The sequence below is a fragment of the Salmo salar genome, chromosome ssa23, assembly GCF_905237065.1.
Source record: "Salmo salar chromosome ssa23, Ssal_v3.1, whole genome shotgun sequence".
NCBI lineage: Eukaryota > Metazoa > Chordata > Actinopteri > Salmoniformes > Salmonidae > Salmo > Salmo salar.
This window is the reverse complement of record NC_059464.1, coordinates 43,430,299-43,445,410: the sequence shown is the minus strand read 5'-3', so window position 1 is coordinate 43,445,410 and position 15,112 is coordinate 43,430,299. Positions and strand designations below refer to the sequence as shown.

Here is a 15,112-nt window from a genome sequence, read left to right as displayed (position 1 = left end):
CATAGAGATAGATAGAGGACTCATCTTGATATCAGTGCTTTTAAAGCGTCAGCGACAGCATGGACAGCGCCATTGAGGCTACAACCCATACCAATCCCCACCTAGTTGACTACTTTGACTACTTTAAAATGGCGGAAGCGTGGTGGAAGCCCTCAATGGCGCTGCCCATGCTAGAATGGCCTTTAGGCCACTAGAGGCCTCTATCATTCTCTATGGTTGTATCTACCGCCTCAAGCGGTTCAGTCCACGCAGTACTTTTTTTCCTGAATTTGCAAGTGGCTCGTTCTGCTTGTTGGTTACATTGTATCGCTCCCCTCAGCATTGAACGATCCAAACAGCCATCAAGATATTAGAGATTTCAACGAAATCAAGTCCAGGAATTAAACTGGTGAGGAAACTGCCAGAATATCGGATTTTACAATTTGGACTACAGAAAGGATATGCTTTATTTCCAACCAGGGCTTTAAACTGAATTTGAAATCTCCATCGTAACCGGTATTTTTGAATTTTCAACGGGATCTCAACGTGTGATGGCAGCAGTCCAGTGAATTAGCCGTTCCCTTCCCCTGGCGTTGGATTTCTTGGGAGCACGTTGATTGATTTTGTCTGTGTATATTTGCACATTTGGGGAGGGGAGGGGGGGGGTGTCATCAAAGTGATTTACCTTTACTATCAGGACCTATGGAGTGTACATAAACATTCGCTGGATTGGGTTTGTCAAGAGGGTAAGTTAGCGAACAACATTTAAGTTTTATACTAGTGAAGGAATTTGTTCTATACTTCAGAACACGGGACGTAGCTAGCCTGCTAGTTAGTAAGCGCATGAGCTAGCTTCGTTAGCTAATGCTAACCTGTAAAGCGCGCTAGTTAACTAGCTAACAGTTAGCGTCTCTGGCTAACAACTGCTTTCGTGCATTGCTTTGGTGAACCCCTCTTTGTCTGAGGACCCAGGAGGAGCAGCTATTTCCACACAATCACCCGGCATGAGTTATTTGCCTCTTGTCCTAAAATGCTGTTCAATAGCCATATAATTATCCTAGTAGGAGAATGCCCTGATGTAATGTGTGCATTTGAGGGAATAATGTTTAGCCACTAAATACATGTTCAACATAGACTCGATGAGGACAGTGTAGGACTGTAGCAGCTAGGATGAAACTGGGCATTTAACAAGCAGTTTAGATAGCAAGTTATAATATTAAATGTATTAACTATATCTTGTATATATTACTGACGTTAGCCATTTAACATATATTCTATACCAGTGCTTGTGTACACATGTCATGCGTTTCCCTAAGTGACTTGATGAGATATTGCTAGCTATCCACATTTATTCAACTAGCTATGTTTGACATTTTAGTAATTTCGCAGATGCTCAAGTCTTATCCAGAGCAACTTACATTAGTTAGCTAACAGCGTGTCTATCAAAAATCAATCTAGTCTTTTTTTTGTCGTTTGGCTCAGCCTTTTGCAAAGAACATGTTGATATGACCGTTATTAAGTGTACCAAAACATACAATACCAGTCAAAAGTTTGGAGACACCTAATTATTCAAGGGTTTTTCTTTATTTTTACTATTTTCTACATTGTAGAATAATAGTGAAGGCATCAAAACTATGAAATAACACATGGAATCATGTAGTAACCCAAAAAGTGTTAAACAAATCAAAATATATTTTTAATTCTTCAAAGTAGCCACCCTTTGCCTTGATGACAGCTTTGCACACTCTTGGCATTCTCTCAACCAGCTTCACCTGGAATGCTTTTCCAACAGTCTTGAAGGAGTTCCCACATATGCTGAGCACTTGTTGGCTCCTTTCCCTTCACTCTGCGGTCCAACTCATCCCAAACCATCCCAAATGTGTTGAGGTCTGGTGATTGTGGAGGCCAGGTCATCTGATGCAGCACTCGACCACTCTCCATGGTCAAATAGTCCTTACATAGCCTGGAGGTATGTTGGGTCATTGTCCTGTTGAAAAACAAATTATAGTCCACTAAGGGCAAACCAGATGGGATGGCGTATCTCTGCACAATGCTGTGCTAGCCATGCTGGATAAATGTGCCTTGAATTCTAAATAAATCACTGGCAGTGTCACCAGCAAAGCACCCCCACACCACCACCTCCATGCTTCACGGTGGGAACCACACATGCGGAGATCATCTGTTAACCTACTCTGCTTCTCACAAAGACACAGCGGTTGTAATCAAAAATCTCAGATTTGGACTCATCAGACCAAAGGACAGATTTCCACCGGTCTAATGTCCATTGCTCGTGTTCCTTGGCCCAAGCAAGTCTCTTCTTATTTGTGTCCTTTAGTAGTGGTTTCTTTGCAGCAATTTGACCATGAAGGCCTGATTCACGCAGTCTCTTGATTTGCCATCTCATTTTGAGATGTCTGTTACTTGAACTCTGTTACTCTGTGATTCATTTATTTGGGCTGCAATTTCTGAGGCTGATAACTCTAATGAACTTGTCCTCTGCAGTAGAGGTATCTCTGGGTCTTCCTTTCCTGTGGCGGTCCTCATGAGAGCCAGTTTCGTCATAGGGTTTGATTGGTTTTTGCGACTGCACTTGAAGAAACTTTCAAAGTTCTTGACATTTTCTGGATTTATTCACCTTCATGTCTTAAAGTAATGGACTGTCATTTCTCTTTGGTTATGTGAGCTGTTCTTGCCATAATATGGACTTGGTCTTTTATCGAATAGGGCTATCTTCTGTATACCACCCCTACCATGTCACAACACAACTGATTGGCTCAAATGCATTAAGGAAAGAAATTCCACAAATTAACTTTTAACGAGGCACACCTGTTAATTGAAATGCATTCCAGGTGACTACCTCATGAAGCTGGTGGAGAGAATGCCAAGTGTGGCTACTTTGAATAATCTCAAATATAAAATATATACTTTGTTTTGTGTAACACTTTTTGGGTTACTACATGATTCCATGTGTTATTTCATATATATTTCATATATATTTCTACAATGTAGAAAATAGTATAAAAATAAATAAAAACCTTGAAAGATTTGGTGTGTCAACTTTTGACTGGTACTGTATGTTTTGGTACACCTAATAACAGTGATATCAGCATGTTCTTTGCAAAAGGCTGAGCCAACCTACTAAAAAAAACTTTTGACTGGTCCTGTATTTCACAGTATTTGCCAGGGGGAGCCATCTTACCTGACACTATAAGGGCTCCCAGACTACCCAACATGCTCCTTGGTTGGATTACTCAAGTCAGAGGTGTGGTGAAATCACAGGTCTACCATCAATATTTATTCAATCTATATTTCTTTGTGTTAAAGATTGCAAGGCATTACTGGTTATGGTAACCTAGTGGTTAGAGCGTTGGGCCAGTAACCGAAAGGTTGCTGGATCGAATCCCCGAGCTGACAAAGTAAAAGTCTGTCGTTCTGCTCCTGAGCAAGGCAGTTAACCCACTGTTCCCCGGGCGCCGAAGACGTGGATGTCGATTTTGGGACCTCGCACTGCCGCCCCCCCCTCCAATTACTACAGTGGCGTTAGACGTTGGATTACCTGGTATGGTCATTGAAGCCACAGCCAGGCATGCGTGTGAATTTGCTTTAAAAGAAAGTCGAAGTGTGAGGACGTACTTTCTGTTTGGTGTAAACAAACCTGCCATTTTGATTAGACTATTTAACTGCTCCCTCAAGGCAGACGACTTTCTTGGACTAATGGTTACGTCCGCAGCCCTTGATCTTGGCGACCTGTGTTCTAGACTCTCAGTCTCCTCTGGATTGTTACAGTATTGTCTATGGTCCTCTGTAGCTCAGTTGGTTGAGCATGGTCCTCTGTAGCTCAGTTGGTAGAGCACGGTCCTCTGTAGACTCAGTTAGTAGAACATGGTCCTCTGTAGCTCAGTTGGTAGAGCACGGTCCTCTGTAGACCAGGTGGTAGAGCACGGTCCTCTGTAGATCAGTTGGTAGAGCACGGTCCTCTGTAGCTCAGTTGGTAGAGCACAGTCCCCTGTAGCTCAGTTGGTAGAGCACGGTCCTCTGTAGATCAGTTGGTAGAGCACGGTCCTCTGTAGCTCAGTTGGTTGAGCACGGTCCTCTGTAGCTCAGTTGGTTGAGCACGGTCCTCTGTAGCTCAGTTGGTTGAGCACGGTCCTCTGTAGCTCAGTTGGTTGAGCACGGTCCTCTGTAGACCAGGTGGTAGAGCACGGTCCTCTGTAGATCAGTTGGTAGAGCACGGTCCTCTGTAGCTCAGTTGGTAGAGCACGGTCCTCTGTAGCTCAGTTAGTAGAACACGGTCCTCTGTAGATCAGTTGGTTGAGCACGGTCCTCTGTAGCTCAGTTGGTTGAGCACGGTCCTCTGTAGATCAGTTGGTTGAGCACGGTCCTCTGTAGATCAGTTGGTAGAGCACGGTCCTCTGTAGATCAGTTGGTTGAGCACGGTCCTCTGTAGATCAGTTAGTAGAACACGGTCCTCTGTAGATCAGTTGGTTGAGCACGGTCCTCTGTAGCTCAGTTAGTAGAGCACGGTCCTCTGTAGCTCAGTTAGTAGAACACGGTCCTCTGTAGATCAGTTGGTTGAGCACGGTCCTCTGTAGCTCAGTTGGTTGAGCACGGTCCTCTGTAGATCAGTTGGTAGAGCACGGTCCTCTGTAGATCAGTTGGTTGAGCACGGTCCTCTGTAGCTCAGTTGGTAGAGCACGGTCCTCTGTAGACCAGGTGGTAGAGCACGGTCCTCTGTAGCTCAGTTGGTAGAGCACGGTCCTCTGTAGACCAGGTGGTAGAGCACGGTCCTCTGTAGCTCAGTTGGTAGAGCACGGTCCTCTGTAGCTCAGTTGGTAGAGCACGGTCCTCTGTAGCTCAGTTGGTAGAGCACGGTCCTCTGTAGCTCAGTTGGTAGAGCACGGTCCTCTGTAGCTCAGTTGGTAGAGCACGGTCCTCTGTAGATCAGTTGGTTGAGCACGGTCCTCTGTAGCTCAGTTGGTAGAGCACGGTCCTCTGTAGCTCAGTTGGTAGAGCACGGTCCTCTGTAGCTCAGTTGGTTGAGCACGGTCCTCTGTAGACCAGTTGGTAGAGCACGGTCCTCTGTAGATCAGTTGGTAGAGCACGGTCCTCTGTAGCTCAGTTGGTAGAGCACGGTCCTCTGTAGATCAGTTGGTAGAACATGGTCCTCTGTAGCTCAGTTAGTAGAGCATGGTCCTCTGTAGCTCAGTTGGTAGAGCACGGTCCTCTGTAGATCAGTTAGTAGAGCACGGTCCTCTGTAGATCAGTTGGTTGAGCACGGTCCTCTGTAGATCAGTTAGTAGAGCATGGTCCTCTGTAGATCAGTTGGTTGAGCACGGTCCTCTGTAGATCAGTTGGTTGAGCACGGTCCTCTGTAGATCAGTTGGTAGATCAGTTGGTAGAGCACAGTCCTCTGTAGATCAGTTGGTTGAGCACGGTCCTCTGTAGATCAGTTGGTTGAGCACGGTCCTCTGTAGATCAGTTGGTAGAGCATGGTCCTCTGTAGATCAGTTGGTTGAGCACGGTCCTCTGTAGATCAGTTGGTAGATCAGTTGGTAGAGCATGATTCTCTGTAGATCAGTTGGTAGAGCATGATTCTCTGTAGATCAGTTGGTAGAGCATGGCGCTTGCGACACCAGGATAATAGGTTTGATTTCCCGGGACCACCCTTAACGTAAAATGTTTGCATGCATAACTCTTAAGTCGCTTTGGATAAAAATAAAAAAAGTCTGCCAAATGGCACGTTACTGTCTAGAAAGTAGAATGTTTTGTTTTCTCTCTTGGTGCATTGTCTTTAAAAAAAAATGTTCTCCCCGCTGCAACTTGAGGAACTACAAACAGGCTTGTTATGGTCACCATGCTACATCCTGGAGCTGGTTGTGATCATGGGATAAAGTGTGTACAGCATCCAGTACACCTAGTTGCCCTCAACGCCATGACACAAAATTGTATGAAATCATTTTTAAAGGTTTAAGATAAATTCTGACATGAAGAACCAAGTAAGTTTATGTTCTGTATCCAAGTCAAACAATGTTTAAATTTTGTAAGTCACATGACGGGTCGTTCAGTGTCATTTCAGCAAGCCATGACACCCACCATCTCAGATTGTTCTGAATTCATTTCTCTAGTTAGAAACCAATAAGATAAGCATTCCGGAAACATTATTTTGTTGACGTATAAAGCACCAGCTACTCTTCCTGGGGTCCGGCAAAATTAAGGCAGTTATACCATTTTAAAAACATTACAATACATTCATTACAGAATTCACAACACACAAAATCTGTGTATGTGTATATATATATATATAATGTGTATGTATGTCTGCGTCTGTGTTGTGTCACAGTCCCTGCTGTTGCATAAGGTGTATTTAAAAAAATCTGATTCTACTGCTTGCATCTGTTACCTGATGTGGAATAGAGTTCCATGTAGTCATGGCTCTATTTAGTGGAATCTTTCTAAGCTTGCTGTGTTATTAACAGATCCCCTATCTCACCCTGCTATCCCCCTGGTTAATCGGTGCTAAATGGAGTTGTAGGCAAAGTAGGCCTGGGTGGTATACCGTATTTTACTATATACTGGTATTTATGCACGGAACGGTTTGGGTTTTTACTTTACCTTCTATAACGGTATTTGAATGTTTGGTTTGTTAAATGTGATACGCAGTGTGTAACGTCCATTTTTATAGTTTACTTCGCTACTTGAGTCATCCCTCTCCTCTCTCTCTCTCCATGTCCTTTCAACACAGACCTAGTCCCATCCCCTGTCAATCAAGGAGCTCGTTTGTTGTTGCTTGAGGAGACACTTGCATTCAGTCTGCATGGTCAATGCAGGACATGCAACACTTTTGATGACAATGATGTTGTTTCCACTTTGATCTTAACATAAATCCACAAGCGTCCTATAATTATGATATTTGTTTGTTTATTACATTTACAAACAGCTGGTTTGTATTTTCTTAGCAAGATTAGCTAAATCGTATTAGCCACTAATGCTAATCGTTAGTTAGCTGGCTAGCTAACTAGCTAATAAAGGTACTGAGTCAGAGCAAATGTAGCTAGCTAATACTGCCTGATAACATTAATGTGGAGGCTTAAATCAGCATGTTATTTGTGCAAAGTATCTTCTAAATCAAAGAGGAAATAGGCGAAGCATGAATATGTTGGCTACACCAATAAAGATTGAATGTAGCCAAGGATTATAGGGTCCCCTAGGAAACACTGACCAACACTTTGTTTCCTACCCAGTTTTGATCTAAATCTCAATTGCAACATTTGGTTTAAAATAAGGCCTAGTATTTTTGCCCATATCGTGGTAGTGTGGAAATGAGTTCAAATGAGTGCAGGAAATGCAGAAAGTGATTTTTGGTTGAAGTTGAATTGAACAGTATAAACCAATCAGAATGGAGAAAGACTCATTGAAATCACTTCGAATATGTTTTGCCACCCTAGGATCACTCACTACTCATAAAGCAAATGTACAACTTTTATTAATCAAAAACATAAAATACTATCAAAAATGTGAAAAATACCATGATATTTTGGGCATATCGCCCAGCCCTAAGGCAAAGGCAGATGTTTGCTTACTTGCGTCTTGTCTATTTGTTTGCCGTGGCGTGTGATACCGCCCACTCACGCCTCTCATTGTTGAGGTGTTGCTGCTACTTTCCTGTTTGACTGGAGAACATAAAAAGCATCTAGGCTGAGGGCTTAGGAAGAACGTTGTGAGTTCTAGACCATTTCCTCAATATTATTCTTGGACAATGGATAATAGCTTATTTATTGTAGTCCCAGAGATTTTCATCAGTGAAAAGAGAAACATCAATCATTTATGCCTATTTCTGTCATTGTACAAATACATTCTCCAGCGTATCCATCCTCAAAGTGAAAGCAGTCTTTATTCTCAGAGGTGAACCATGACCCTTTTACCTGTAGGCCTTAAGCTGAATAGATTTCAAAGTAATTATGGAGTATTTCCATAGACTCCTAGTCTGGCTGTTTGATAACCATTTTCATTGAAACGTTGAAAACTAGACATGTATCAAAGTACACTGTAGTTTAATCCTATTGCCTACATTTTGTGCTATGCTCTCTTTCAATAGGCCTAAACGCTTCTCACTGACAAACATAACCATCGCGATAGCAGCGATTCATTAACATAGCATAATGTTTGTTCACCTCCCAGACCAGAGAAGCCTATTCTACCTTCTGAAGTGGCTCGTATCCAGTTAGGCCAATCCGTTAGGCATGTGTTTTCATGTGACTAGACCATGACCATTGCATGCAACATTGATTGCATGAATCAAAAATATCACGACTAACATTAGCGTGGCCTTGGGCAATTTATGGAGTCGTTGAAAGTTACACCCTGAGGGTTCATCGGTGTGTTGAATAAACTACCTTCTACATTTTGCTGTTATTGTGTTTTTTTGTGACAGTGTTTTTCATTGTTGCCAATTCATGCCCTCATTTATCTTAGTTGAGACCTATGATCTGATTAAATCACTCCATTGGTACGTCACAAGGTCGCTGATATCCTTCTCTAGGTGACGTTAGTATAAAGGTCAGCTAAGTCTCACTCCCTTTTCACTTGCTATCGTGCAGCCTCTTGGCTGAGACCCAGGTGGCCTATGGAAGAGGAGAGTTGTCAGAGTAAAAAGGAAACTGAAATTGCCCGATCTCACTGCACATCTGTTGGCCCTCATTCTGAGAGGTAGACCAGAGAGCGAGCCACTAACGTTTTGGAATGACAGCAACCCCAGGCTCGTATCTCCGATCATTAATCACAAACCAATTGAATTTAGAATGAGAAGGAAATATTGGTGTAACCAAGGAATAGGATTTTTCTGTTGGAAATTGATTAATTTAATCCTCCGGAGGCAATGTGAAAGTAATATTATAATTTGACCTCGGGCTTTTATTTGTGATTGTTTTACATACGGGAAACGCTTTTTATACATTGAAGAAATGTGAACTGATAGGCTGACGAACTGGATGGCACTTAAATACCTTTTCTCAAAGAGTTAGGGTTCCTTATCAACAACTTACCATAGAGGATGAACAATACCATTTTGAGGAGCTTTACATTTACAAAGACTTTGACAGGTAGCAAGCTCTACCCCCCCAGGTCATCCACAGTGAGTATTTTAAAGCAGTGGTTGCATGACAGAATGTAGGCCTTGTCTAACGCTTACAGCCATCAAAGTCCTCTACTTGCTATGACGGCTGTGAATTACATTGCATGTTAATGGCCCGTGGGACTGTGGTGTATTTTTAGTATCAGGCCTACCATTTTCATTTGATTCTATTGGCCATTTTACACTTGAATAGTTACGCTCAGGGACATTAGGCCTGTATGGGTAGTCATTTAGAGAAAGACATTAGGCCTATATGGGTAGTCATTTAGAGAAAGACATTAGGCCTATATGGGTAGTCATTTAGAGAAAGACATTAGGCCTATATGGGTAGTCATTTAGAGAAAGACATTAGGCCTATATGGGTAGTCATTTAGAGAAAGACATTAGGCCTATATGGGTAGTCATTTAGAGAAAGACATTAGGCCTATATGGGTAGTCATTTAGAGAAAGACATTAGGCCTATATGGGTAGTCATTTAGAGAAAGACATTAGGCCTATATGGGTAGTCATTTAGAGAAAGACATTAGGCCTATATGGGTAGTCATTTAGAGAAAGACATTAGGCCTATATGGGTAGTCATTTAGAGAAAGACATTAGGCCTATATGGGTAGTCATTTAGAGAAAGACATTAGGCCTATATGGGTAGTCATTTAGAGAAAGACATTAGGCCTATATGGGTAGTCATTTAGAGAAAGACATTAGGGCTATATGGGTAGTCATTTAGAGAAAGACATTAGGCCTATATGGGTAGTCATTTAGAGAAAGACATTAGGCCTATATGGGTAGTCATTTAGAGAAAGACATTAGGCCTATATGGGTAGTCATTTAGAGAAAGTTGCGGTGCACCATCAGTTTTGCGGCTCAATACGTCCAATGGCCTCCCAGCTCCAAAACCTTTTCACACCAATAAAAATAATGAGGGGGAAAAAATCTAGTCTCTTCAATACTAAAGATTATTGTCTAGAAGAAGAGGGCCATTTTGTGTACTGAGGTCACCTAGGCCTATAGTCTAGTTGTTGGTAAATCCCATATAGGCTGTAGGCTACAAAAGGGGAACTATTGAAATGAGACGTCACATGATCAGATAATGAGAACGTTCAGTCCTGACGTAGGCCTGTAGCTTAACCCTTTCCCATTGGCTAACCTTAACTCTGATATGCATAGAAAAAGTTTGATTCATTAGGCTAAATATCCTAAACCAGGTGTTCCAAAACTTTTTTGGGGGGCCCACGACCCAATTTTGATATCAGAAAATGTTCACAACCCCACCATATGATCAACAGCCAGTGGTTATTTGACATTTTTTTGAGGATATGACAGTCTATTGCAATTCAGTCGCACAGTATTTTTTGCCGGTATCTCTTTCTGATCTATGGTTTGAAGTGACTGAAATATAGCTCGATAAAAGAGTAACCGTTATTAGTGGCCATCTGATCTTCGGTCCCGTGTGGCTGTTGGTAGAGCATGGTGTTTGCAACGCCAGGGTTGTGGGTTCGATTCCCACGGGGGACCAGTACGGAAGAAAAAATTTTTAATGAAATGTATGTATTCACTACTGTAAGTCACTCTGGATAGGAGCGTCTGCTAAATGACTAAAATGTAAATGTAAATCTTACATTTCCACGATTAGATTAACTAAACACTGCATTTGTTTGGGAGACTCTGTCCCAAAGAAATGGTTGGTAGAAAGGTTTCTTATTGGCTCAACTTTTTCACACGTGATATAGAATGTTGGTCCCCTTAATTAACCATTTCTCTTTTTTGAAAGAATCATTAGCCTACATCTGTCACATTATCAAATGACCTGATTGGTTGCCAAGTGAACCACACTTATTGGATAATTGTGATATTGATTGGAACATTGCTCTTTTAACCCCCCCCCCCATATGCTACTACACGGGCATAATGAGGTGTTAGGTGTAGTGTGAGTGCCTCTACACGTCGTTGGTACTGAAGACTAAACTGTGATACGGACAGTATTCCTTCACAGGATCGGTTTCACTCAAATGACCCATTGGCTGCACACCAACTGATGACAAACCAGATAGGATTTATGTACTCCAGCAGGGGACAGCCGGAGATCCCTGAAAGAGCAGTGAGCTGAGCTAGTAAAACTGAGGCATAATCAAGACATGATTTTTCTAATGTGTTCAGCATAATGTCGAACAGTTCATGATGTGTTGTGGCGTGTGCTAGGCTGTGAAATGTTTCTCATATCTGAGCTAGAAAGAAAGGTGAGCCTTTTGAGCAGTAGCCTATAGAGGACATGTACGTCTTGCTATGTGTCGTCATTCATTTGGCTAGGCCTATGCATTTGTTCATGATTTATGGTAGGCCTATTTCAGTTAGCCTTGTTTCTTATGCCTATTAAAAGGTGATGGTAAGATTCTACATCACAGACATTTGAAATAGCATGAAGCCACTACACTACACTATTTTGGCCCGGATTCAGTTGTCCCAGACAAGTTTTTGAGAACGGAGACAAAATATCCATGTCGTTGCCGTCACCGACACTCATTTAATGTGAGCGGGTCAGAGATGTAATCTGAGGGCAGAAATTTCGTCTTTGAGCAGTCCCAGACGTCCTGTTTTTTTGCTAGTTTTTTTCCCCAAACATGTTTGATTTTATCGGCACAGTCTTCAATGCTCTTGTAGTGTGAGATGTGCAACGACAAGTTTTTGAGAATGGTGATCAGGAATAGCCAATGAGCGCTCACCAGAGAAGAAGCCAGTGAGATGATGTTTCATATCACCCAGAATGTGTCGACTCGAGCAGGAGTGATGACTTCTGCTAGCATGCGTTTTGTACTAGTCAAATAGTTACAGCTCTGAAGTTCACAAACAGTTTTATTCAACTCAATATTTTGGCTAGATATTTCAACTCTGTATGCCAAGTGTGTGTGAATGTCTGATTTTGAAAACCTTTTCAGAAAACCGACGTTAAATCTTATCACATAATTGTTTTGGTGAGACAGCGTGGTATGGAGAATCCTCACGACCAAGTGAAGAACCTTTTAGTGTTTGACCCCCCCCCTGTCTGTGCCACCATCATTTAGTGTGCTCAACACCACATTGACAAGACCCCCCAAAAATACAGCAAAGACGGTTGTTTAATGCGAGAAGCTCGAGATTTTTAGGATTTTTGAAAGTCGTGTAGTGAACGGACGGGCTTAAGTTGTCATGTTCATATTGGTTTTACCAGGCTTAAGCTAGGCTAGTTAGTCATCATGGCTGTGGCATGGTAATTGTATAATCGCGTAACTGCCGATTTTTATGGATGGAGACCGTCAATGAACTTCATTTTCAAATCGACAAACTTTTACCCAATAAGCAGTAAAGTAAAAGTAAGCCTAGTTCACATTTTAACAGCTGATGTCAGGAGAGACGAGATAAGAGGAGAAACACTAGCCAGTTTTTCGAATCTTTGTAAATCAAATTTTTTCCGAAATTAAATTTTTTTTTTAATATATTTTTTATTTTTAGTAATTGTAATATTTTTTTTGTCTTTTTGTTATTTTTTGTATTTTTTTTTTTTAACCTTTATTTAAGTAGGCAAGTCCGTTAAGAACAAATTCTTATTTACAATGATGGCCTACCTAGTATCATGAAGTGTATGCACCCAATAGCTTACCAAAACCAGGGTACGCTGACAGTCAGGAGCGTTTGTCTTGGTGTCTGAAACCTATTTCCTGCTTTAACAAGCCCAGTATTTTAGTCTCTCTTGCCTTAGTAATGCTGGCCTGTATGACCCTGAGCTTAGAAGCTTTGATCAATTGCAAAACATTTTGTGAAAATCAATTGCATTGTTAACCTTGCAATATGAGGTTAGGACTGTCTATGATGGTTTATATTCCTTGCACATCCCTTTGCTGGTTTTGTCAAGAGCAGTATTATACAGACTTTCATAGTCAGGAATAGGTGGATGTGAATCGTGTGTCAGCTAGCACGGGACTTCCATTTGGCTACACATTTAAAAATAATTTGCCAAACAAGTGGTGTTGAGCTCCTGGAACAACCACCATAAGAACAGCCTTTGAATAAATCTGCTCTAATGAAGCTTTCTTTCCATCTATTCGGAGTCCCTAACGGAACCTTCTTCTTGAGTGCCTTGGAGGGTATTCAGAGTCCTCCTTTCAGAATGCATAATTGTACTACTATTGAGAAAATGACTGGGTGTTTCTGAATACATAATGGTACCAGGCTTTCAGTTAGGGGAAAATGTGGCACCGGACATTTTGACCGGTAGCATTTCAAATTGAACAGCCATTTTGAGAAATGTACCAGACCTATGTGCATTGGGTGTGTAACCTGATTAGGGCCGTCCACCCACAGTGCTCAGAATAACAAAAGACATTTTAGATTATGGTCATTCATCTAAACAGATCTCGACGATGCAACACGATCTGCGTCCTTCTTACTGAATTCCGATGCACACTTTGAAAATGTTATAACTGCCACATTTACTTTTTTCCTCAGCCAACAAAAGTAGTAACGAACGTCAAAATCACTAGCCTATGTCAATCTACTATCCCCCCATAGAATAGATACACTTTTCTACTATGGGTCAACTTGCCGTTCTGTGCGAGAAAGAAATAGCCTATTTCCAAACTCACTCTGGGAGAGTTGTGGGACCGTAGATCTGAAATTCGTACAACCAGTTGGCCTAGGGTACATAAAAACAACTTTATAAAGCAATTAAGCTGTTGCAACAGATCTGAACGTTTAGCTTAAGTTAAACTATTATTTCTTCACATTAGGCCAGCAATGTGCACAAGGCAGTAGGCTACACGCGGATGTTCGTTCCCGTAATGCAATAAGCAGGAAAACACTGTTGTCAAAAGCACACCGCACATGCGAACGGTTTCATGTGACAGAGATGAAAATATCCACTAGAAATGTTGAAAGATGGGAGATCTAAAGATGCAACAACTAGCATGGGTTGCTAATATAACTAGGAATGTGCCTTTAGGTACTGGACAATGAAAGAAAGTTGATTGTAGAAAACCACTATGACATGAGAGAAATAAGACTGGTTTCAATGGCATATGGAAGTCTTTATAAAATAATTGCCTCCACGTTTGTATGGTCGGATTTGACTTTGAAGCAAGGTAAGAGATGCCTCATATGAAGTAAAACGTTCCGTTTTCAAAATGCATGCAGCCTCCAGCTCATTTCAAAGTGGTGTGTGACAACACTGAAGCTTGCTTACCGTTCCATGTATGCTCTTGAATGGGAAGCGCGTCAATTACCATTTGAGGAAGAATATTTTTTTTTTGTGCTATTTTTAATCGTGGCCAACAAAATGGTTCTTGACACGTGATTGCATTTATAATTTGTTACGCAGTGATTGGGCTTATAAAAGCACATTTCGCTCCAGCAGGAATTAATGAGCTGTTTAAGAAGCTGTATAGCAGCAGCTCTCGCGTTGTCTGACAGGTTTTCCGCTCATAAGCACTGTATCTGTAGCTGTATGCTTTGCGCGTGTCATAAACACAACGACTAATGAAAACTCGAGCGCCAATTTAATTCCACTAAATTAGGCTTATTAACCTATTGACTGGTCAAATGTATTTCCTTCAATGAATGGGATTTAAAAAAGCATTGTTTTGCAATGGGATTTGGATTTCTTCTCCCAGACAATTGGCAAGTGTCAGTCAGTGTCTTAAAAAAAAAAAAAAATCACCCAAAAGCCGGCTAATACTGGCTAACGGAAACCCTGAATTGTACTCTACTGCGGTGACTGGGTGTTGCTGGCTAACGGAAACCCTGAATGGTACTCCTACTGCGGTGACTGGGTGTTGATTCAAAATGCTGTTCTTTTAATGTCTGATACGGTTTGTTCAACTATCGAAGCCGTCATGGATGGGCACTTTTAACCATCACTGGTAATGCTAAGATATTACGATCATTCATGACTTTGCTTGGTATTAGTAGAATTTGTAAACTAATCTACCATCTTGAGTGTCTTACTGCCTATTTAAGCATAACCAGGGGATTTCTGGC

General features: G+C 41.6%; 1 protein-coding gene across 2 annotated transcripts in view; it reads left to right on the top strand.

Moving 5' to 3' along the window:
- Positions 1–268: 268 nt before the first annotated feature.
- Positions 269–15,112, top strand: part of LOC106584692 (zinc finger protein 609) — a 215,446-nt gene continuing 200,602 nt past the window's right edge. The window contains exon 1 of one of the 2 annotated variants that reach the window (XM_014170195.2): positions 269–388. The gene's annotated coding sequence lies outside the window, so the exon portion shown is untranslated. Of the gene's footprint in view, positions 726–15,112 lie in introns of both variants that reach the window. The other variant, XM_014170194.2, reaches the window with a different exon arrangement.